General features: G+C 39.2%; 1 long non-coding RNA gene across 1 annotated transcript; it reads right to left on the bottom strand.

The window, feature by feature from the left end:
- Window positions 1-24,289: 24,289 nt before the first annotated feature.
- Window positions 24,290-25,742, bottom strand: LOC136285993 (uncharacterized). Its single transcript, XR_010719658.1, has 3 exons — window positions 25,719-25,742; window positions 25,508-25,643; window positions 24,290-25,372 (listed from the first exon to the last, which is right to left on the bottom strand). It is a non-coding gene; the product is annotated as an uncharacterized lncRNA (long non-coding RNA).
- Window positions 25,743-25,947: the final 205 nt, after the last annotated feature.

Here is a 25,947-nt window from a genome sequence, read left to right as displayed (position 1 = left end):
CTCCCAACACTACTTAAGGCATTTTTAGCTGAAATTAAAAAAAAAAAAAAAGTCAACAGAACATGTGGCCTCTATGTGGATTCTAAACTCTCCTCTTTTCCTAGATAATCTCCGATGGCAGCTAGACTAACAGTTGCTAACAATATGAATCTCCCATGTGGTTTAGTGACGAACATAATTCTTTTGTAAACACAAATGACAGGTCACAGTTCTGGTGTGAAAAGGCTAAAGTCCTAAAACCAGAGTTTTATATCTAGGCAGAGCTAAGTGCCAATGAACAGCCCTCCAGCCATTATCCCATCAGGGTGAAAGGAAGCAGAACACATATTAGAACTCTAAGGAATCAAGTCCTGTCAGGCACTGTCTTCCATGAAAGAGATAAAAGTCATGGTAAAAAGACCTGAGCGGTAGGAATAGCAGCATAAAATATTGGTATGGTTCACAATTCAAAACAGTCTAAAAACATGATGAAGGCATCTCAATCTAGAATAACAAAATATTTCAGTTCAACGAGTTGCCTCCTGCAGGAACTCAAAGTGCTTGCTTCTGGACAGATGCTGGATGTGTCTCCTGGCTGTAGGGATTTAGTTTCCACAATTTGCAGAGAAGACTGTGTACTACTGCCTGTCACATTCTTCTATTGTGAAATAATAGTTCCAACACAATCAGTGAAGAAGAACAAATGCAAACAGGTATTTATGCCTGCAAGGATGCAGCTCTGCTGAACAGAGAGGGTCAGTCAAATAAATTTCTCCCTGAGAATCAGATGCAGCTAGAAGATTCCCAAAACAAAGGTTAAGCCTATGAAGATTCAGCCATTATTTAGGAATAGGCAAGCAGATAAACACTATAAATGGAAAAACGCTTTTTAAAAATTAATAGATAATGATGGCACTACCAAGAATTATAAGTTTGTGCCTTGAAAATTGTATGAAAAAAAAAATTCACCAATTACATGGGCTTAACCGTATTTTAGTGAGCTCATGGAAAAATGTAGAATGCACATCTGCTTTTAAAATTACAATTAGCTAAGTAACGTATTCTAAAAATCCAGCTTTTTGTGATTTTACAATGCATTTATTTTAAACTGGTATGTCAGTTTAAAATAAAGAAGAGTGCTGCCTCAGTGAGCCACTGTTGTGGTACAGAAACCACAGCTAAAGCTTTGCTCCTCCTATAACTCCTAAGTCCAAAGCCTTAAGAGTTCAGCCGCATCTGGAAGAGAAACATCTTCATGTCAAAGTCCAAGACAAACATATTTAATGAACCTTCAACCTCCCCAGGCTCAGCTCTCACTCCCTGACTTCCAGGGCAGACCTCAGCTGAAACAATCAATTTGGACTCTCACCAGCAGGCTCTTTGTTAGAAATCAGCTGAGCCACCTGCAAAAGGCCTGATCTTCCCTGAGGAGATTCTGGAAGGCTACAGTCCTAAGCCAGCATTATGTATCCTTATCATTTCAGAATGTCTTACCAACAGACACTTAGCCGTGTGCCATGAGCCTGCTGCATCTGACTGTAAGTGCACAAGTGATTGCCTATATCTCTACTCATCTGTCACAGATGGAATGAACCATTACTTCCTTCTTAGTTAGCACAGTGAACATATATTTTCCCTCAGTCATTTTTAACTCAGAGAGAAACAAACCCAACTCCTCTGAACTTTGAGGGACTATAAAGTTTCAGCAAGGTCAAAAGCTCCATTTGAAAATTCACGTATTGAATATTTTTTATAAATTCACTCATGTACATACTTCAGAATGTTGGAGAAAATTAAATTCTTGTCTATTTTTACCTAATCTGCTTTAAATATATTTTCCTCAAAACTCTTATTTCCTCCACAGGAGGGAGATTTCCAACTAGTCTCATCCTGTTCTCCGTAGATCAGCCCTTTCACCTTTTTTTTTATCCTTAATAAGAGCAGTCCCATTAATTTCAGATAGGATTTAGTATACTGGAATATAAGCAGCAGGACTTGCTCACTGGAGTCCTTGATAAGGACAAATAGAGCAATTTGCTTCTGTGTTCAAACACACTGCAGGCTCTGGGCACAATGTTGTTTTCCCAGTCCAAAGCTTCTCCCCAAAGCCTGCTGGCTCCAACAGAAATGCCTTGAAAACTCTCTGTGCAAAGTGTATCAGCAGTCCTGGAACTACACCATTCCCACAAATTAATAGTGACTATTCTCTAATTTTTCATTACAGAAATATAACCACCCTCCCAATGGAGTGTGGCAGGCATGGACTTTCTCTCAAAGATTTTTCCTCTGGCCTCAGGCATCTTAAGGTCTTGAACCTGGGATGCTGTGAAGGTATCAAATGGGATTCAAGAGCCTCTCCATTTCACAACCCCAAATCCCAAGCTCCTATTTCTCTTTATTAGACAAAGACTGGTTGTCTCCCTGTCCCATCTCCATATTTCAAGCATATGTTTATGGAGGATAGTGATGTAGAAGTCTGTGGTCTCAGCAGAAATGCTCAGATTAGGCAAAACAGTGCTGATTAAAGTATGTATACTACTGGAATATCAAGTACCCACAAAAGTTTTGTAAGAAGTATTGGGAAGTCTGATGGGGTTCCTAAAGATCTCTCTTATGGTTAAGTAGCTTTTTTCCTCCTGACACATAAAAAAATCTTTTTGTGTTGGGTTTGTGATCTACTGCTGGAATCCTCAGAACCAAACAGATAATAACCCCTTGACATTCCCCCCCCCCAAAAAAAAAAAAAAAAAGTCTGAAAGACTTCTAAACGAAAAATATTCTAAATATATCCTAAAAGGAATATAAATATATTCTATTTTTTTTTCCTCTAAGAGAAAAACTTGAGAGTGCATGCCAGTGAGTTATTGTAAAAGTATTACTTACATCTTAGGGCTGTAGGATCGAGGTACAAATGGGTCAGAGGTGTCATAGCGACTGGAGCAAGATAGCAAACAGGACTTAGTATTGATATTCATGCCCCATCCTTGAGATCATGGTGCTTCACGTCTAAACCTTGAAGTGCTATGATATATGAGAGAAGAAAAAGATATTGCTCACTTTTCTTTTTCCATTGCTTTGGATATCTAACAAAAAGCATGAGTCAACCCTGCTAAGTGTTGTGTTAAACATATAAAGAACTACTGCAAAGCATTTTAATTTAGTCAAGCCACATCCCTTACAGAATAAACCCCAATTCTTTGTGAAGCATGAGTAAGGAGAATAAGACTTTTTTTTTTTTTTTCCTGTCTTCTTTCTGCTGCCCTCAAAGGGGTTAAAAAAAAGCCTAGCACAAAGGAGTTAAGCAATGCCTGAAACGGGATAATAAATGTGACACTCTCTGACTATCAGTAGCAAATATTTGAGCTTATCAAATAATGGAGGAAGTAGTTTAGTTACAAATCAACCAATCTCTCATAAAACAAGTCTTCACACAAGGTAATTTCATTGAACTGGAGACAGCTAAAGGCCACCAGCGGGCAGGACTCGCGCTCCCCGTGCACTCCCCAATGGCCCCGCCTGATTAATGGGGTGGCCGAGTCCAGGGATGCCGAAGAGGGACAAGGGAGCCGGCCTTCATATCAGTGGAGAGGCAATAAATAAAGCATCACAGAGCTGGTGCGAGGAAGTGACTCATCCTCCTGGAACACAGCGGGGTTTGTGCTCTCCCTCGGCCGCCCCCTCCCCCTCGGTCCCGTTTTTCTCCGCTGCAGAGAGCAGCGTGTCCCAGGGACTAGAGTGGATGTCACCGCTTGGCACTGGCTATGCAAAGAGAGGACAAATATGTGGGTGTGCTGTGGATCTGGGACGAGGGGCCTTAAAGCCACAGCGCTCGCTCTGGAGGGAGCGTCTGGGCTGAGGCAACGGCAGCAAAGCCCTTTCGAAGGACAGCTTCCTAACGGGAGGGAATTGGATGCTCCACCTCATCTTCGTGGCATCTAAACAGTCCGGAGCGAAAAAATACCGACTTTGGCAAACAGTAACAGACTTTCCTTCCAAAAGTTATGTAAGAACATGAGCGATTAAAACCCAGGGGAGCTGAAGCAAAAGGAGGGGATCTGAAGGTGAAGGAGTTGCAACATGTCCATGGCCGTGCTGGGAGCCAGTGTGGTTTGGCCACCAGATTAACACCAGCCAAGCCCCGTGGTGCTGCCAGGAGGGCTGAGCCACACTCCTATCTCTCCACAAGATCCCAAGCCCTCGCCAGCAGCTTCTCAAGGGACATGATCCTATGTCTGCACAAGAATCAATGGAAGCTCAAGGCTGTTTGGGGAGGCATGTCAGGATTATTCTTGTGGTGGCAATGTACCTGTAGTGTCACTTCTAGGTTGGACTCCTATTTTCGTCATGATAGGAGTATGTGACCTCAATGTAAGCATGCACAAAAACCATTCATACACCAAATAAATTCATTTTCTTCCTCTGACTAAACAGTAAGTATCAGTAGCAATTTTTTTCCCCCTTTTTGTTTTTTGGGCCCAACATGGCTCTGATTTGCTCCATAATTCATAGTGCACTAATTAAGCAAACTTTTGGATTTTTTTAACTCCACATGCATCAATGTAAACTTGTGAAACACATTTGCAAGAGGTCACAGAGACTGATAATCTCATTTCAGAACGCAATGAAAACTTAAAAAGGATTATAATATATGAAATAATACAGAAAATCAGACATTCTGGTATTTGAGAATATGGTATTATTCATGCACATATATCTTATGTCAGTGAATCTTTTCTATATCTGTACAGTTGGATAGACTTTTATGTAGATATACAAGTTAAAATTATGTGAGTGTAAAAGCAGATTCAAAACAGGTTACGTAACTGCTTTAGTGTTTGAAGTAAACCTTTTACACATTCCTGCCCATTTTGTTGAATCTCTTCATTATAACACTGGAAAACTCCATTAGCACCTTGATGTTCAGTCCTGAATGTGGGCTTATCTTTGCTGGCTAAAAGTCAAACAGTATGTAAACACTTCTCAAAGTAAATCACCTGATACAGCATGAAATCACCTGGTCAGCTACTGTTTTCGTTACTTTTTGCTGTTTCTAGGGCAAAACAGACTTTAGTGCCTTTTAAAATAGTTTTGAATGATACCAGAGATTGATTTTAGTGAGCTCATTAATGTAATCTGTGATTTCCACTGGTAAAAGCAGTTGAAAGGTACTCAGCACTGTCTCAGCTGCCAGAACTGCAGTGGGGCTGGAAGGCTCCCTCTTGTTGTTGAAGGTGGATTTTGCCTGGGGCAGCTGAATCACAGGGCATCCACTGATCCACCTCTCCCACTCCCTTGCCCAAGGTTTCTATTCTTAGCAGGAACTGCTCAATAGGGGATGCAGTAAGTATGCCTTCAGGAGCACTGGATAGTATTAATATACCAGGCTAGGAGCTGAAGAAGTAGAAGCTTATCTGTCCCATTACAAGTGATCATTTGTCCACAGGAAAAAAAAAAATCAGCTGTCTGGAATGGAGGTGGGGGATGAGGTCCTTTAGCTGTGGAAAATAAACCCTCCTGCAATCTTAGAGCCTTACATTCAAATGAACAAAAGGAAACTCTCATGTACCTTCTGGACAGACACGTTGCTAACTTGAATCCTGAAAGAGTCTATGGAGAGCAGTAGGCTTGACAGCTATGTAGGCTGTAACTGGTTTGAAGGTGGTAATAAGAGAAAATGGAAAAGGAAGGCATACAAATCATCATATGTGGGAAAAGCAAAACAAATTCCTGCCACTCCACAGGCTGGTTAGGCCCAGATTCATCTACACAGATCACCTCTCGTGCCCTCTTTATTTTAAAAAAAGAGTTCCTATGTAAAGGGTGTGGGAGGGATGAACTGCTATATATATATATATATATATATGTTGGTGTTTCCCCCTCTTCAGTCTCCACACCATTGCCTGGCTTTGTTTCCAACTAAAACATACCCTCTGTTAGTTACAGCTTTTCTAATCCTTTAATAAACAGCTGAAATATTTCTTAAAAATTCTGTCACAACCTGTCTTGACGCACATCAGCCCCAGCTGCACACTCCCACAGGGTGAGCAGGCTGGAATGAGAGTCTGTATAAAATGTAACACAAACAGCGTCATCTCTACTGGGACTCAAAGGAAGAGTCCACAACAGAAACAGCCCTAACTTGTATCCCAGGGTTAGAACCACTATTGCAATTCAACACATAAAGTCTGTGAAAGATGACCTTAAGCCTCTATCCTCTACCCGGACAACTAGATGAAAACTGCATGCAACACAGAGGTGGTGTTGAAAGAAAACACTGTTTTATTTTTATCCCCTGAATATTGCTGGTGAGGCAATGTTGCAGCTCAAGGGTTAAGGGCTCTCAGAGAGCCATGGTGCACTTTAGCTGGGGGCGGAGACACAGCAGAATGGAGGCCTGTGCTGCCTTCCCTGGGAAGCTTTTAGATTAGTGTGCTTCCAGCTGCATTTCCTTGAAAGTGATTTAGTTTCAGCCCATATCAGAATCCTTTCATGGATCCTATTCAAAATAAAGTGCTTTAAGAAAAGCACTGTGATGCAGTTTAAAGTAATCCAAAAAGTATGGGTTGGCTTAGAATTTCTGTTACAGCTAAAAGGGCTGGGATTCAGGACAGGAGGATAACTGAAATTATGCCTCCTGTACATACTAAGCCCTTTTTGACCTAAGGCATTTACCACAAAGAACAGAAGGCTTCATCACCTCTCACAAGGCTTACAGTAAGTGAGGTACTTTATATGTCCCACTAAGACTTGTTTCATTACAAGATATCCTTCAAAATTATGCTGAATTAACTCTCTCTGGGAACATTGTCTCTCATGCCAGCCATGATCATTTCTTTTGGTTTTAAGTACAGTTCTGAAAACATTGACCCATTTGTTCCCCCAGAAACTGCAGATTTTCTCAGGCATAAGTGTTGTTTAAATAATGATTATTTTTTAGTACCAAACCAAAAGCACAGACATAGCTTTTAAAAATATTGAGTGTTCATGAGCAGTGCTTGTCCTGCGTATTACAGCCAGGCATATGTTCTTGGAGAATTATTTCTTTAAATGACAAGACTGCCAACGGGCCAACAGAGAACAATTAAGAAAAATGTCATTGTTCTGGGCACAGAGAGTAACAGAGGAGACATCTACAGTGCAGAACCTAGGAGTCATTCCAAGTTCCCACCCCTGGGGCAGGCTCTGGCTGAGTCCTTGATTCCAGTGGACCTCAGCCGAGACACCTGGTCCAGGTGAACACTGTGCTAAGGAGCATCAGGTGTGGGTGTTGTGGAGACCCGAAGAGTGCCATGACATGTCCTTGCCAGTAAGCAAGGGCATAGCAACAGATTTATTATCTGAAAGAGAGCTGTGATCTGAATAAACAAATTGGACAATGGGCTGGAGAGAACTGATGGAATACATACTGAGCAACGGGATTTGCATGAGTCTTCCTGGTTGTCCACTCGTACATTTTTCTTCTAGATGAAGCAGCAATTTCTTAAATTACTGGAGTGGGGTTTTGTTAGATGGTGTTTACTAAGCTGAAAGACAAAGGAAAGAAGGGAAATGACACAAGACAAAGAGACTTGGAACAGTAGTGGAATGAATCCAAGGCAAAGCGAGCATGCAGGAAAACACTACAGGAGGCTCCTGCATATCCTGACTGCCAATGCAAAGTATGTTAAGATGCTTAGGGTGTGGTTGAAGAGATCTAATAGCAGTTCAGGGGCTGTGAGAAGATAGAATGGAGTGGACTAGTTTGCTATTAGACCCTCATCCTTTCCCAGCACCTTTTATAGAAGCAGCAATAATGTTTTGAAAACACAAGCATTTTCATTCCATAGTTTTTTTAGTAAGCATCCTGTTGGAAAAGGTCACCATCAGATTGTGAGGGAAACTGGCAGATCAGCTAGAATTTGCATGGCTAAATACCAAAACCACTACTACTTTATAGAAGAGTTTTATTTACTCTTATTCAAGTTACATGGGGAAGGAACTCAGAGAGACCCATTTTTAGGGACCTGAAAGAACTAATTGCTTTTCCAATCCCTATCTTAGAAAGCAAATCTATTCCTAAAAACTAGAAGAACAAGAAGTGCTTACCACAAATCAAATCTACTGATTTGGTAGAGCAACACAGGTGCCTAACTCCTGGCAAAGGAAGAGCAGAACAGGGGGACACGGACATGGGTTTTCAAAGACAATTGAAGTATTTTTCATTCTGCTTGGGAATATTTGTTTTTTCCTGATTTCTCATTTCCTAGTCCAGTTGCTTCATAATGAACAACTGCATAACTGGGTGTATCCTGCTAAACAAAATAGTAATATTTTCCATGTACTTAGCATTCAGGCAGATAGTTGAGAATTGTGTATCATTATTTCTCCCATGGCATAATCCTGGACCTTTGTCTGCACAAAGTTGGGTTGTTGGGATGCCTCCCATATGGTATAACTACCAAGCTTTAAAAGAAATTCTTTCCACTGATGCTGCTCTACCGTGTTCTATGCCATGTTATCTCTCTTCCCCATTCCAGCTGCAATGAACTCTCGGATATGGCATTAAGAGTTTTAACATGTAGGTACAATCAGCAACAGATCTTAGACTTTAATCTGAGTCTACAGCTTTCAATCTCCTTCTACATTAAAATTAGTTTGGAACTATGTGTTTTGTGCACTTTCATCCAAGTTTTCCTTTTTTCTTCATGTTGAGCTCATGAAAAAGATATGTGAATGCTTCACCTGGCAACCAGCTTGCAGCCCCAGCTCAAGGATCCACTTCGACTTCATTAGGACTTCAAAGGAGAATATCACACAGCTCTGTTGCACAAATGCTGTGGACTGGTGAGAGGCAGCAATGAAGAGATTTAAGATAAATTAACGTGGTTCAGGTTTCTATTTTGTACCTGAATTTGTGAGCAAGACTTGGAAGAGGCACTAGGGAGAAGGGATGGATTCTGGAGATGAAAGGGAAATTTTTTTTTAGGTCCATAGCAGACATTTAGAAAGAATTTCTTTTACACCCCAAATGGCTCAGATTATATTAACTGGCTTGGAGTATCCCCACAAATATGTTCTTCCCCCAAGAAAGACATTTCCTGGGGCTGGGGGAGTGCAGGAGGGAGGGCAGAAGGCGGGAGAATGGGGATATTCGATGTATTGCGGTATGTCTGGAATCCTCTTATCTGTAGCAAGACTGAGAACACCTGGACAACACTTGTCCTCCTCCCCCACCCACCTGTGCAAATTGCTAAGCACACTGAACCTCAAAGCACTGCACCATACGCCAGTCACATCACAGAGATCCATTGTGACTTCTCCATACATCAAAGAAAAGTCACTGAACATCTTCGCACAAGTACTGAGGGAGGCAGTTGTGAAGGGGTTAAAAGATCAAGTTCTGCTATAAAGATAACAGGAACTGAAGAACATGCAGCAGATGTTCCATGTGGAGGCACTTAAGTTTACAGTCCCACCTGTGTCCATTTAATACCTTTAAAAGCAATCTCCTGTTCATTTGTGAGGGAGAAGAGAAAATCGATGTTCCAATCTCACCATCTTCTCACAACATCTGCATCCCACACTGAGGAAAGGGAGGAGGGGATTGGGATGGACAAGACAAGAGGGCTGAAATTGAGATTTAAAGATGTGAATATACAGAGATTTATGCAAACACACGTCCCCATTTGGAAAGTCGGCCATTCCTTTATGTGCAAGGCAACCCATGCTCTCTGCTGGGGAGCAGCAGCCCAACTTTAATGTCAGCATTTAGAATGTCTTAAGAACTGCACGAACAGTAACTAGTCATGTCACAGACTTTTACATCCTTCTTTTTGTTTCCTTCCTTCCTGCTCACATTCTTACATCCTTTCCAAACAAACCAACTATTTCATCACATGTATTGAATGACTACAAACAAAAAAAATATTTGTGTTACAATTCTATGGAAATATGTGACCAGACAGATAAAAGCTGAGGCTGAGTGTAGTCCATCACACTATCCAGTATTGGACCCCAGAGGGTCCACGTGGGAGAGGTTTGGGCAAGTTCCATGGTACTGTTTTATTTCCATATATGTTCCATGGTTCAAACAGATCTGGAGCTAGCAGAGAAAAACCTTCCAGTTACACAGAGCTGTGGGTTTGTTTCTTCTTGTCCTGTACTAAGGAGATTTAAACATAGCCTGTAGGTCATATCCAGGGACGCTGGATGTAAAATCCTGCTTCCTTTTTCTAGACTTGTTGGTTACAAAGAAAAGCTCCCAAGTGTGACTGCACATAGCAGACATGCATAAGTACCTGTGATCACTGGCACCCTGAAGTGCTCCCAGGCTGATGAATATCCTCAAACACATTTCTGCATCATTGCTGGTTGCTTTCAGCAAGCAGCAGGGAAGAGGCAAAAATGCATGTCTCAAAGAACTGAAATGAAGAGTTGTTGGAATGAGGGTATTATGGAGCTTGAGAACTGTGGTCTTAAAAGGGAGCATATTGTTCAGCTGAGTGATGCCGATCTCTGTGAACTTCCACTGACATCACTGGGATACTGTTGTGCTGGAAAGTATGCAATTTGTGTATTTATACTGTGACCTGCGAACCATAATTTAACATGGAATTCAACCCTCTGTGCTTAAATGACTTTGACACCCCGAGGCTACAGCAATTCAAAGAACAAAACAACTACTGTCTCATCAGGCAGGCACGGTTCTTAAAAATATAACGTTACACAGAAAACAAAGGTAGAATAGTTTCATAACTATGTACAACACACCTTAGCACCTTGTCTTATGCCAGATGTCTCCTCACTGCTGGCTATCTGCCATTTGCACCAGTCTCCCATTTCAGGTCTTGGCACAACCCAAGTCACTCCTTCTCGTGACCTATGTGAAGGAGGAGTTAAAACCAAGCAGTAGCTGGAGGGTAACCATGAGGTACCTGTTTGTAAAGGAGATTGCCTCTCTAGCCAGTACTCCAGAAGTATTTATTCTATTTCTAGCTTTGCGACATGCATAACAATGGCTTGTGTGTTTGCACTTTTATACCTCAGTTTACCTACCTTCTGTTTTTTCCCCTCATGCAACCATCACTTAAAGAAAGCACTTAAAATGTTTCATGTTGAAAAATTGGGATTTTAGCAACACAGGATGGTTTTAGCACAGCAATTGTTGCTCAAGACGTAAGGCTGCAGTAGCAGAGAGGTGCTAGCAAACAGGAACACCCCTGACTTTATCTACACAACTAGGTGCACAGACAAACAAATGCACAGGACTGCATAGGTAAAAGCTACCTTGTTGTCAAGTGCAGCATTACTCTATTTGCGAACAGCTTGGCACGGTAGCTGCAATACTTTATTAATATAGTTTCGTCAAAGTTAATGCTATAGACAAACTGGCTGCTACCCTCTCCTCCCAAATCAGGTGCCTTTTCTGGAAATATTTGTGGGTATGAAAGGAAACACTGTTCACAGTGAAATATTTGCAGAGTTCAAAGCTCACCAGTGGAGAACAACTTCTGGTTCAATGCTAGCAACCACAGCTCTGACTGTGAGAGCAGGCAACAACCTCATCTTACAGCTGCCACCTGTGTAAGGATTCCACAGGTAGAACCCCATGGGTTCACTTTTACATCCTGAAATCTGATGAAGTTAGGAAGGCACAGTCATTTCTAGTTTCAGATGAGCTGCCTCAAAAACTCACAGCATGCTCCTTAAAAACATAGCAGGGAAACACTGGGAAATTCCATTTATTTCTAGAAGACATTATTCATGATGAACTGCTGCCAGACTTGACCACAGTGAGGTCCCAGAAAAGGTGAAGAGATGGGTTTATTTTTTCCTCTTTTACTTTCCACCATGCTAGCTTGCCCTGTGTTATCAGTAAGTTTTGTTGCTGGGATGAGACCTTCCAGATACCTTGCAGGCAGTTCTGGGGCTGTACCTGTTGCTTATTTGGGTACAGGAGACTTCTGCAGCTCCATGAGAGCACACTGGCTTTCCTGACAGCCTGACCAAACCTCCTGTTGTCCCCACGTCCATCTTTAGAATCAAAAATTTCAGTTTCTTATTGGTTCTGTTACGTAGTTATACCTTTCCTTTGTTTATTTTGCCTGTAATCCCATTTCTCTCCCCTACCAGGCCCAATGGTTTAAACTAGGGATTTTTGCCATGGGCTGCCTGAGCCTGTCTATTAGAGAAAGGCCTTTTGCACTGCACTGTCCCAGGGGAAGGGTGGAGGTGTGGGCTCCAGCCACCTTCCCCCACCCCCCTCCATTCCCCCCATGAGCCTGAGGGGCCCATCACAGGATCCCTGCTGTGGTACCTATTACTGGCCCTATCCATTCTCCCCACCTTGTGCAAAAGGATTTTAGTCATGTAGAGAGCTACCAGGCTATCTGCTTATTAACCCTTTAGGATGGAAAGATAGACTTCTTGAGGGCCTGGGTGAGACCTGAGATGGTATCTCCAGAAGCTCCTTGCAGCAGGATTTGTGTCCCTGCTTGCACCCACCTCTTTGGTGGCTGTGGTGTTCTGTGGACTGTACTGTACCAGTGGTGGTCTGATGAGCTAAGGGGTTCTTAGGGAGTCAAAGCACCTGGAGAGAACTGCCATGAATAACACATTTTCCCACTAATAACTGCCTGGATATAGCAGAAACCTCCTCAAGCCCTCTCCACATATTTTTCCATCTCTTATGACTCCATTGTAATGCCCAATTGGTCACTATTAGAATGATCAATGAATCTTCCCAGGCTGAAATGCTCCTGATTGGTTCCTACCTCAGTACTTTTTTTCTGCAAAAAATAGCCCTGTGAGCACGAGTTATCAGGTGGTTACTCTCTGAGGCATGGACTGCCTGAAACTTGCAGGGTTGGGATCTACTTCACAGAGTCCTTTGGTGCTTTGTCTTTAAAGACCATTCCCTTCCCCCACTCCCTTTTTCTTTTTTCACTGACTTGCTCCTTCCTGGCATGCAAGTTACCACAGAAAGCATTCTGACTCTATATCTGATGCTTATTTATGTTTTCTTCTCGATTACTGTTTGCCAAGAAATAATTCTCTGCCTTATCTACAACTGAAACCAGAGAAAAGCAGGGAGCAGAAGCCACAGTTTCAGGTCTGTGAAGGGTTTTCTCATGCTAATTTTTTTTCCTGCTGTTATTATTTGTCCGTTTTTTAAGATTAATAAAGATTACTGCTTCACTGAATTAAAACATTTGCTATAGTGTAAGATGTTTGGGGTTTTAAATGTAGAGAAAGCTTAATAAATGCTTTTTAAAAGCATTTTCATGCAAAAGCAAAGTTTTTCCCACTGACCACAAATGAGAACTCTTTTGAGTCCTCTTGGTAAAATCTTGGGCTTTTGATGTTGATCAGAAGGGGTCCTTTGATGCTTCTTGTTTATTGTTCAGAAGAAGCAGAACGGAAGGAAGCAGAATTGCTCAATATACTCCTGTTTATATTCCTGTTTTCTTTTGGGATGACATCTGAACTATTTCAAGTAGATTAACTCATTATCTTAAAGCAGAGTATTGCCTGGGAGAGCAAGAGGACAATCTGCTGAATCAGTCCAGTTTTACACCTAGTTTGGCTGTCTAGACTTGCACTGAAGAGAGGTAGATTTATGGATGATGGAGAATGCAGTGGTTAGCTTTGCTGTGTGCAAAGGCAGTCTCAGTGGTAGTATGGATGCCCAGACAACAGTGGTTGCATACTTGCATGTAGCATCTAATACATTAATTACTGTTTTACCAGAATCCTGCAACATAGACAGAACTTCTCCGACTCTCTAAGGTTAAAATAAATAGTGATTGCCTCTGGCAGTAAAGCGCTTACGAAATCAAATGCATGTGTTCTATATATGTAGTGCTACACATGTACCACTGTTCCATAAAAGTGCATCTGTGCCTTATCTTGGATCGGATGTCATCATCATCTTTGTATGGCATTTACTGGCAGGATACCATTAGAAATTAAGAAAACATACACTTATTACTGCCCAGCATTTATCTCCATATTGCTAACAAAAACCAGACCTGTAACATCTGAATCCCCTTAAATAGTATGAACTAGCATGTGGCCAAGTTGCTGGTTACCAGGCTGTCCAGGGATTCTTGCTGTTGTCTGCTCTTTTACTGCAGCCTTACCTGGCATAGGATGTGCCAGTGATTCACTCAATTTGCATTCTAGAAGGCAGAAGGAGTCTGAAGTGGTAATTAGGCTCTCCATTGCCTTGTGAGTTTTGTTATTGTAGATATCCAGAATCTGATTCTCTTTTGCAGGTTAACAATGTGCTGGGCAGAGCCGTTAATTTCAACAAAGGTGCAGATTTACACTTGTAAAGGAGGACTGATGCTGTCAGTGGTAATGATAGAGATAGAAGAAAGGTAAACCTTTATTCTCCATCTGGCTCCAGAAAACTGCAGCTCTAAATGTATACTCTAGACCTGAGATTGTCGTGGTTCATGGTTGTGTAATGTTGCTTAAATAGTTGAAACAGAGCCTGCCAAAGAAAACAAGATGCATAAAAGACCTTATCTTGTTTCAGGTGACTGGGATGTCTTTCCTATTGGTGCTGTCCATTTGTTTGAAATAAAAAAAAAAAAAAAAAACAAACCAAAAAAACGCAAAAACAAAAACCCCCCCCAAAAACAAAAAACAACAACAACAACCAAAAAAAACCAACCAAACAAACAAACAAAAAAACAACCAAAAAACCACGAACTTGAAACAACTAACCAGGAGAAAATAGCCCACTTCTTCCAGCTTAGATAAGCACGCAAAATCGGCTCAGATGGGATGAGGCAATTATGCTTCTTCCTCTTCTTGCAAAACACTCATTGTTTCCTTTTTCCTGTAAGCTAGGGCAACTGGAAGATACAGAGGAGTGTTGACTGGGACACTAAGGGAGAGATCAATATCACTCACTTCAGAGGTTTTGAGATGAGTATCTATCTGTTCCACCTGCTGTGAACTTTTGTTTGCTGTGGAGCATTACCTGCAGTAGAGGCATTTCTTCAGATGTCATGAAAACTAGGACTAAATCTAGTTTACAAAGCCAACAAGAATGCCAGGACCTACCATGAAATGGGATTTCCTAGTAGAATGTATTCACTCATATTTGACAGGAAATTTTAATAACTAAATTTGTATTCATAGACATAACAAATGCATAAAGAGTGAAGATATTTGCCCAGGTTTTATAGCGGCATGTTTCTGTGATAGATAAGCACCACGAATATACATGAAGGACATCCAGAAGTAATAAATAAGAACAAAAGACTAAGATGAGGTGTCAAATTCTCTAAGCAGTGGAAATACAACAAATATAGCACATACCAGCAAACACAGCTCAGTTATTCCCATCCTTGAGTACTTTTCATCTTCTGTAGCTCAGTTAAATTGTACAAATACCCTTAAACAATGCTACAGTCCTGGCCACTTTAATGTCTGATTGATGTCTGTGGAATAAGTTTTTGTCTTACAGCTACTGAGAGAGTGTGTATAGAAATGTAGCTGATTTTCAAGTGTATCAAAGTCCAGCTTTGAAATGAGTAGCTAGATCTTCACATTTATAGTTCCAGGCAGTACAAATGCCATTTTCTGGGATTCATATGGAATTCTCTGCAGCAACCACTGTCTGACAGCAATTGGAATATCATGAGCCCATAAATATTTGAAACCAGGCTATTTGGCTGCCTTAATCTTTTTTTGCTTTCCATCCTTTTACATCCCTCAAGACCTCACATTAGTAGTTGGTGGATCCAAATGCTGGTGTTTTTCTACTTGTTCTTTCTCTGGTAGTAGCAACTTGTCGTCATGGAGTATTTTGTCAACCAAAGATGCTTCTTCCTCATTTTTTGCAAAAGTTATGTCAGTGTTAGTGTCATGTTGATGTGACACTACTGTGGGGTCACCTTTTCCAACTTCAAGCAAGAATTTGATAATAAATTGACAGTTGTGGGGCAAATTCATTCACTGTAAATGCAGAAAAATGAGAACTGTAATAGGCCTCTTTTACTTCTCAGATTAATATCCTTACTGACTAGCTATAGAGTCTGTCCCTCTTTTCCTTCTTTGCTTTTTTCTCCCTGGAGCCACCTTTACAGATGAAACTCAGCACTTCTCCAATATATGTTAGAGTTCATCTTCAAGGCCAAAAGTGTTGGACTAAAGGATATGATACATATAAATTCAACAGTTTTACCACCAAAGAAAAGCAGATGGTGCCAACATATCACAGGTAGTTTTGAACCTCCCAGAATGCTGCCAATCCATTTAATAAAATATCAATTGAGTTTATGTCAGCTGACATCTTGGATCTAAAAATCCCCCAGAAAATAAATACTTTTTATCTCAAAGACATTGCTTCTTTGGCTTTGCTCAGTCTTTGCGTGGGGGATACAAAATTGAGTTTGAGTTTCTTAAGAAGAGCAAAGTTAAAGAGGCAGAATTTGGGAATATACATTCAAACTGATGGTAGACTGAGGCTTTTGCTTCATAAGAGAGTTTGCATATCTGTTGAGCATCATGTTTGTTTTACCTGTTCTTTGCACTGAGACACAATAGTGTAATTGAAATATTGAGACAGCAGCTGAGGCAGATTAGAGAGCAAGCATCAAAAGCTGTTACTTTTTAATGATATAAGGAATAAAGTGCTTAAGATGTAAGCTGTTAGTAGGTGCCAAAATACTAGTGAGATTGTTTTTTTGAATGTAAATAACTAAGATAATTGAAATACTAGTGGGAAAATAAAATCTAACTTGGAAAAATGCAAGTCAATACACTACATGCGATGAAAACTTTAGATGCAACTTTTTGTCTCTGTGGGTCTGTTTTTGGTTGGTTTTTTTTGTTTTGTTTTGGGTTTTTTGTTTGTTTTTTGTTTGTTTGTTTGGGTTTTTGTCCTCCATTTCTGTTTTAGCTGAAAAAAAAAAAAAAGGATGCAGTAAATTAGTCCAATCAGTTTGGTAAAACATGAAAATTAGAAGAGGAATTTGAACACAGTACTGTATTGAAAGAGTAAAGATAAGTGTACCAGTCCAAAAGAAAAATAATTCTATACACATAGTCAGGATATGAAATGACTTGGACATACTGAGAAACTGCTGATCAGAAAAATACGATATTTTCTTCAAAAGTTGAAAGATAAAGTTTGCCAAAATGAAAACTCAAGTGTCTAAAACTGCTACCACACATTGATATTCAACTAATGTGAAAGGCCCTAAAAAAACTAACATAAGAACATTCAGTGATAAGTAATAATTGGCCTAATTTTTCACCTTATTAAATAAAGCAGTTATTTCAGTCTGAAACAGTTTTATTAGAACCAAATATTTTCTGCATAACTGTACTTTTGTTTTGCTTTTTCTTCAGGCCTCTTCCTTTTTGAGGCAGAAGAACAATACTATAAAATGCCTTTGGGAGAAGTTTTACCACAAATCCTGTTCATATGGAAATGCAGAGTATGAACAAACAGATGGCAATGACAAGAGCTGCAATCACATAATCACAGGGTAATTTGGGTGAGAATGTCCCCAGACCAAGCTCTTGCCCAAAACAGGTGAAACTCAAAGGTCAGAGCAGGGAATGCTGTATTTTTTCCAGTTGCCCCTTGAAAATCTCCAAGAGAGAGCACAGATTCTCCTGGCAACCTGTTCCACCTGTTCAGCTCCAGCTGTTGTGCTTATATCCAGTTTCTCCTATATGCTGTTTGTTCCAGTGTGTGCCTGTTGCCCACATTCTCCCACCACACATCACTGTGAAGAGACTGGTTCCTGTTGGCCCAATATTTCAGCATGCCTAGTAGGTCCCTCTGAAAGATGTCCCTGCCCTTCAGCACACTGACTGGTACCCCAGTTTGCTGCCATCTGCAAGCTGGATTAAGGTATAGTCTTTCACTTCCTCCGTGCTTCTAACATTAAAAAGGACAGGTCTCAAAATGCTTGTAACTGGCCTTCAGGTAGAGTACAACCCATTAACCTCTCCTCTCAGGGCATAATGATCCAATGCTGAAGATTATTGCCCCATTCTGATATATTCTGACCTAGGTGATTCTGAAAACAAGGTTACTTCCGTAAAAAAAAAAAAAAGTAACTCCAGTTGTAGTCTGAATGGGGAAAAAATTCTTGTTCTATTCCTGTCCTGGAAACATTTTAGGAGGAAGTCTTTAAAGCAGTGTTCTTGCTAGCAGGATGTATCTCTGGCCAGCATATACAGAGATGGTCTGTGTTATAAATGATTTTACAGAATAGCGCAGTTGAGCTGAGAAACTTGATCTGGCCTTCTGACAGCTAGATCCTTCCAGCACAAGTATAAAAATGGCTAAAATTGTCAGCATCAAACTGCATAAAGCATCACCAGCAAGTTCTTGTATAATACATGCTCCAGCCATTTGCCCAAGGAAAATAAACTATTCTAACATGTAATATAAATGTTTTATACCAAAGTAACTACCTCTATTTTTGCTAACATTCACTCTGGTCCCTGAAAGTTCCATAGTATTTAAACCCACAAGATTTGGTTTTTCAGCCAAGTTCAATTAATTTTGCAGCAAAATACTTTTATTTTGCAAGAGATTATGAGAAGAATAAATGCTGTAGAAGAACATAATTACAGAAATATACCTGTATCTACTGTTACTTCTCAAAAGCCACAGTTTTCCCCTTAGTTTGTAGTTCTTCTCAAAATTCACTGATTTAAGTCTATACTGACCTATATATGTAGAAAAATTGCTCTTTCTTACTGATTTCCCCAAGACAAAAAAAAAAAATGTAGTAGGATGTTGAAAAGATGGGCAGAACGCATGACTTCTTAGAACAGTTTTTCTTCTTAGGACAGAATTCATTAAGTGAAAAAAATTCAGCTTTCTTCACTTTTTTCCCTAAGTGAAAAAAGTGTATTTTCTTTTATTAGATTCATTTGTGTGTAGTCCTGTAAATAAAAAAAAAATGAAGAAGATGCATGGTTTGCTTTGAGAATGACAGATTAGTGCTAGAAGATAACGATATCTAGATTGCCTTTTATACTGTTCTCACCTGGAAATATCAACATGACTTTTTAAGTAGAATTTTTTTATTGCATTAAATTGATACTAAAAAAAAAAGAAAAAAAGAAAAAAAAAAGTACTCTTCAGAATTACATCTCTGTTGTCCATAAAAAATGTTTAAACAGCTTCAGCTCTGATATTCACCTTTTCAGAAACTGAAGTGGATCCAAAACATTGACATAAGGTTGTTAAATGTCTAATGTTACAAAACCTGTATTTTTTCATGAAATTTTTATTTAACTGTTTGGAGTACCTAGGAGTCACTCATCTCAACAGTGAAGAAGCCTGTCTTTTCAGAGTAGTGACAAAAAAAAATTAACTCAATAAAATAAATTACAGCTTTAGAAAAAAAAAAGGTTCTTATCTTTAATTTATATTTCTTGCCACTTCTATGGTATCCAGAGAGCCATATATTGGGAAACACTTTTAGAAAGGTGTGTTGGTTTTGGCCATCTAAGTAGCTTACAGAATGAGTTTCTGTTTATCAAAAAACAGTTTTGAAAAACATTTTCATAGTGAATAAATAAATAAATACTTTCCTATTTAAAATAAACCTATAAGTATTTGTAAAAGTAGTACATTATGCTTAAGCAGCTGACTACTTTATCTTACAAATAGAATATTTGGCAATGTTAAAAGTGCTGTATGAACCCACTGTGCAGTGGTGATGAAGGGTTTACTTCACAAAGCCAGTATAAACATCAGATGAAAAAAAGAGTTCCTCTGCAATGAACAGTCACATAAAATGTCATATCCTAATATTTTGTCAAACTTTATTTTTTTTTAATTAAAAATGGTGTTTGCCTGTCAGTCTTTTGGTCTTTCTTATGGCATTTAACCTTTCCATTTGGTTAAGGCATTTTGGAGAGAAGTGTGTCTTGCAGAAAGAAATAAACACCCAGCATTAAACTAACACAAAGGGTTTCCAAAATATGAAGATGTATTTCACAGTATCAGAAAACTTTGTTGCACAGTGGAGGAAGTATTGGATCTATGTCTGGCTGGATTATTTGAGCCTTAAGGATTAAATAGTTTTCTAAAACCATTTCTTAATCTCTCCTTGTCCTTTTCTCAATTCACGACAAGGATGTTTTTCTTTCTTTTTCTAGAGGCACTGAATCAGTGTTTAAAATAATTTCAGTTTGCATGGAAGTGTGATACATATTAAGTGATATGATACTAATGATCATCTGCTGTTTAGTATGCAATGATTTGGGAAGACATGGGGCATAATAAATGTCAGCCTAAGAAGGAGAATTTATTTTTCTGTCTCTAATGTCAGTCACTGTAATTCTGCTAAAACAGAGAAAGAGTGAAAGTTTATTCTGGCTAAAATCAAAAAAGATTTTTTTATGCCACTGTGGCAAGTTTATTTTCCCTCACAGCATGCAAAAGATAAAGACCTGTATTTGCTGAAATTGCTCTAAAACAGATAGGAGAGAAAAAAATGTCTGAAAGAGTGATGGGAAATGAAAAGGGAAAGAGAAGAATGAGATACCAACAAAAATGAAAGCTATGTTATTTACTTTCAGTAATTTTATTTTTTTTTAACACTTGAAGAAAATCTGGTCTAGCAGCTGATAACTGATGTGCAATAGTTGAACTATTCAGCTGCTCTCGAGACCTTACTAAAGTGGGAAGGCTGTTGCCAATCTTCACATGAGGATACTCTTAAACAAACCTGGTCACCCCAAGGAGAGATATCCTAACTTTGATTCCCCAGAATTTCAGAGAACACCGTGGCACCAGGGCTCATTCTCCTCAGCCCAGCTTTCAGCTCCTGATGGTGTGGGGTCAGCCATGGCTCCCTTTTTGATGGCTGGAGAAATACTGTGACCTCCAGAGGGTAATCAAGGTCTCTATAGTGAGCTTGCTGTCTCCCTCTCACTACTGATTATGGAGGTCACCTGACACAACTGTATCCCTAATTGAAGCACCTCATGGTTTCTATATGTAATAAAACAGAAGTGAAGCCTGTACTATCAATGTTGAACAAAAGAGACTGCTGTATGTAGATTAGAAAGGGAAATTAACATTATAAGAAAGAGAGAAAGAGAGAGAGAGAGAAAGAAAGAGAGAGAGAAAGAGAGAGAGAAAGAGAAAGAAAGAAGGAGCGTGAATCTAGAGATGTGAAAAACTGTTCTGTGTTTTGCTGCCCACCACCACGGGGTCTGCAGGAAAGAAAACCTGATATGTCAGATAGCAAGTAGGCCAGAGCACTACATTGCCCTTTATCCCTGAAACACCTGCCACAGAGAAGGTGAGTCTTTCACTTAGCATCTACTACTTTTATGCTGTACCCTACCCTATAGAAAAGCTCTTTTCTATCTTAGTTAATAAATAAGTTGAATATACCAATGAGGCTATTTAGTACAGGTTTTTATTTGTTGAAGTCTTGACTTTATGCCCTTAGAACTCAATGGGAAATTGCTCACTGGTAACACAGAGTAAGATCAAATTCTTTCCTCCATCATCTTAAAAGGAAACTGGTCATATAAAATATGAAACTGTTATCTACAATATCTAATTTTCATTATTATCTAAAGCTTATTTTGTTCCTGTTATAGAAATAATATCAGATCTATATCATTGATATATTTAAAAGTCTGCAATTCGTCCCACTGAAAAGCAGTTGAAAGGTGAGATGACTCTGCAAAGAGACAATGACATTTTTAAGTCTCTTCAAATGTTATTATTGCAATTATTCTACTAATACCCTATATAAAAGATTTACCCAAGAAACTAGTCTGCTCATCATGATAAAGGTTTACCACTCCAGAGCTGGTTTATTGAGTGATATAATTTTTGCCTATCTGCCAACTGAAGTTTAATAACTGAACAGTAAAGACACCATTATAGCAGGCAGCTATATATTAAGTAGATAATAGAAATAGGTTATTAATATATTAATCTTCTTTTAAAACTTATTTATCTTATTTAGGGCAATTTATAATTTTCATTTACTGGACAGAATTTAAGCACCAACAATTTGCTTTGTCACTCCTTTTACAAAAGGTCGTTCCTCACATTTACTTTTCAGAAAGTAAACTCATATTCTGTTTAAACAGAAACTTGGCAACACTTACAATTTCTGTAGGACAGATTAACCAGCCTGCTTAGGGGAATGCCTTGCAAAATCAAAACAGACCTAAAAATATCAAGTTCATATATATCTTTTAATAGAGAATGATATCTCTCTGCAGGAAACACCCCCAATTTCTTCACAGTGTTGTCATGAAATACCATTTCTTAGCTCTAGAAAAAAAAAAAAATAGCCCAACAGCAAGGAATGTAATTGTTCTGGCAAGCAGAAATTATGTTTTGCAACCCAGAGTTTTCATTCAGGGGTTTTTGCATCCTTCTGTGTAAACATTGTCACACCTCTGACACTATAAAATATTGTATAGGAAGATAAAAAATGCATAAACAGGAAAATATTTATGTTCAATGCACAGAAGGAATCTTCTCAGGAGAAATCATTGGAGAGCCATGATTCAATCTATGGAGAATGCTGATGTATGAGGAAGTATGTTGTGAACAGTGAGAGACAAAAGCACTGGATCCACTCTTTTCAGCAAGTGCAAAATCAGGTTAGCTTTGAAAAGTTTACAGTTTCAGAAAATGTGATTTTTTTCAATTTTGTTGAATGTACCTTTGTTCCTGTAGGACAACATAGAATAAACATAACAAATTGAACTAAACTTTTAAATTACTGCTTATCTCTGGAACCTCCAGTTTTTCAAATGAAGTTTTTAGGTGGAACCTCATTGATGATTACATCTAGGGGTGGACACTTCTGAATGAAATATTATTTAATTCTTTTATATTTTTACTGTGTGGAAAAGAAATGCATAAAGTAGTATTACTATACCAGTAGTCATGCTGATTTTTGGCACGGAATAGGAAAATAATGTTGTGGTAGATTATACCTTTTATAAAACTGACTGGAAAAGAAACACTAACTTTCAGATAAGCCTGCCATTCAAGAAGCAAATTTTAGTGCTAAATACTGTTTCAGCATAAAGAATAATAATAATAGTAAGAATAATATTAAAGTCCTACTGTTCTAATTAATCTTGTTATCTGACAAAAAAGTGCTTGGCATCCTTAGTGCAAAGAACAGATGCTTTAAAGCTTTGCAATAACACCTTTGAAGTGGTTAGTTGGAGAAATCAATATGTATATGAAACAAATATATGCATTGAGTCTGTGATTTTAATGTCTAGACTCACAAAATCATTTTATAGATATTATCTGAAGTTCCGGGTTGAGACATTAGTGATGGAAGATATTTTTCAACTAGGAGACTGAATGGGGTCTGAATGTCCTCATGCTTTACTGAGTGCTTGAGCAAAGTTATTCAGACTTATGATGATTCATTTATCTTTATAGTTCATATAGGAGCATTTGTTGACATGGGAGAAATATGTGACATTATGAGAAGGCTTCATAGAACTAAGTTGAAAATTGACAGATACAGAAGAAAATGGGGACCTGTATGCAGAATTTTTCTCCTAGCAGAATCACCTGCCTATATTGCGATTTGTGTCAAATTCATTGGATTTTGAATAGATCTTGGGAAACGAAATTTTAAAAAATCAATGCTCCCTTTCTTTAGAACTTTTTGTTTAAAACAGATTTCTGCAATTGCAAAATTCCTCCCAACCCTCAGACTTCCACTTGGGATTATTTGATGCACAGCTATAGTCACTCATTTCCATTTAAGACAGATTTTGCTGGATGTGTTCCGATTTAACAAAGAAATATTTCCATTCCTTTCATGAATCAGCAGCTGTTGCCATCCCTGACAGCTGGCTTAGTCAGGCTGAAGCACCAGTGTGTGTTCATTGGATGATACTTCATTTGTTAAATCATTTGACTAGTCAAATTGATGAGTAATATCTCACACGCAATCCAAAAAAATAAAAAAAAAAAAATCAGCAAACAAACTGTCAGTGGCTGTGCAAGCCACGAGCATGATCCACCAAAGTCAGTTACAGGAAATGTGAGACACTGATTCTGAGCATGCCTGGGGAGCTGAGATAGGGATCAGGAAGGGCGCCAAAACCAGGGAACTGTATATGAAACTGATTGCTTCAAATTCAATGCATAAACAATGCTTAACTTATAATGGAACTTCAAATTTTTTTTTCTTTTTTCGTCTTCTTCTTCCCCCTCCCCACCTCCCTTACAGAAAATTCTTTTATTCTGAAATTTTCTATAGTTCTGCTTCAGTGAAAAGAAATGTTTATGGTTCATAAAATCAGGTGCTGAAGCAGCTATGGAAAACTCGAGCAATATTGTTCTACAGAAACCTGCAGGATGGGATCTGGAGGAAAAATGACTCATCAGCTGGACAGAAGACATCACTTTATTTATATACAATGTCTTTGATCCCTCTCCCACTATTCTTCTATGCAGCTGTCCACCAGTACACATGAGCCACCTGAAGACCTCACAAGCACTCAGTAGGTCCACATGGAAATAAAAAACCTTGCTTTAGCTCTTAAATCTTGGGCAACAAACATGTCCCATGTTCCCTAAATGCTTTTTCTTAGTCTGGCTTCCTAAGGAATGGAAGACACACTGCCCTCACTGTCTGAGATGGGTCTGGTGCCTCTCACTTTAGAGGACATTGGCTAAGTTATTCTCCTAAATTTCATGAGGACATTGGAACCTACAGTGCGATCTTTATTAGATGCAATAAAGTCAGCCCATGTGAAAGCTGTGTGAATAAAGTTGTGTGAAGCCTCACAGCTTACTGTAGAAGTATCAAAGGACAAGACATAAATTCCTAAGAAAGGAAGCTTCCTGAATTTTTATGCTTATGAAATCTGTGGGGTAATTGAAGTTGAAGAACTCAAGACACAGCAAGCAGAATTAAATGTTGAATATTAAAAAAACAATCCCTAACGGATTAGGATTTTTGGGAGTTCAACAGAATTAAAAAATTCCTTTCAGTTGCAATTAAGGAGCAATTAAGCCAGTGTGAAATGCTTCAGAACCCCTAACCCAGACTGCTTTGCACAGCTGAAGTTGTAGGTTGCATCTCTTGAAAGGGAATGAAGAAAAGTTCTTTACTGTAGGTACCTCCACCCACCTTAGTCATGCAGTATATGAGTAAAGACACCTGTAGCTGAATGTAAATAGGGCCATCTGATAAGGCTGTGTGTGACAGGAATTTTTAAACAGCGGAATGGTGGCCTCACAATGTCACTTTGCAGAGCAGGACTTGTGTTCACAGCCGCAGTTTTATAAGCCTTCTGGATCATGAGAAGTAGTGCACTTGCCAAAATATTTCTGTCCGGCATCTCCAGCTAGGCAGTGTGCAGTGGGTGAAATTCAACTGTCTTTCCTCAGTCACTGTTCCACCTGGAGCAGCAGAAATGAGACATAAATTGTTAGTCCACAATTCAGTGCATTTTAGGCAGAGCTTGCATTTTCAAAGTTTATAGCTTTCAGATGAAAAGAGTCACATGTTGTAGGAAAGGGGCAAACAGTGTGTACCTGTCAAATCAATCAGGAGCCCAGGAAAATCATTCTGCCTCCCTCTAATTTTATGAAACACAGGGACACAAAGCAAACTCTTCCCTATTCTTCCTGGCAAGCACGTCCAGTCTCAGATTTAATCAAAGTGTTAATCCTAGGAGAGTTACACAGTAAGATATTGTTTTCAGCTTTGAACATGAAACTATTAAGTGCCACAAATACCCGTTACCAGTAATATGTTCCCTGGGGATCCTCAAAGAAGCACATACTGTGGAATGAATGGGCTACTTATTGCCCTCAGTCACACCTGTTCAAGCCCTGCTAATTCAGATAACAGCACCTTAACCCAGGGGCACCAGGAGTGAGAGTGGGTGGAAAATGTTAATGAGACTGATAACACTACAAATATTTAAAAGAAAAAACTCGTTTGGAGTGCTTAATTATTTTGAGCTCTTTTG

This window comes from Chamaea fasciata, unplaced genomic scaffold (genome assembly GCF_029207755.1).
Source record: "Chamaea fasciata isolate MVZ Bird 193981 ecotype frontalis unplaced genomic scaffold, bChaFas1.0.hap1 SCAF_2, whole genome shotgun sequence".
Taxonomy (NCBI): domain Eukaryota; kingdom Metazoa; phylum Chordata; class Aves; order Passeriformes; family Sylviidae; genus Chamaea; species Chamaea fasciata.
The sequence above is the reverse complement of the archived record's forward strand: the minus strand, read 5'-3'. Positions and strand labels throughout refer to the sequence as shown.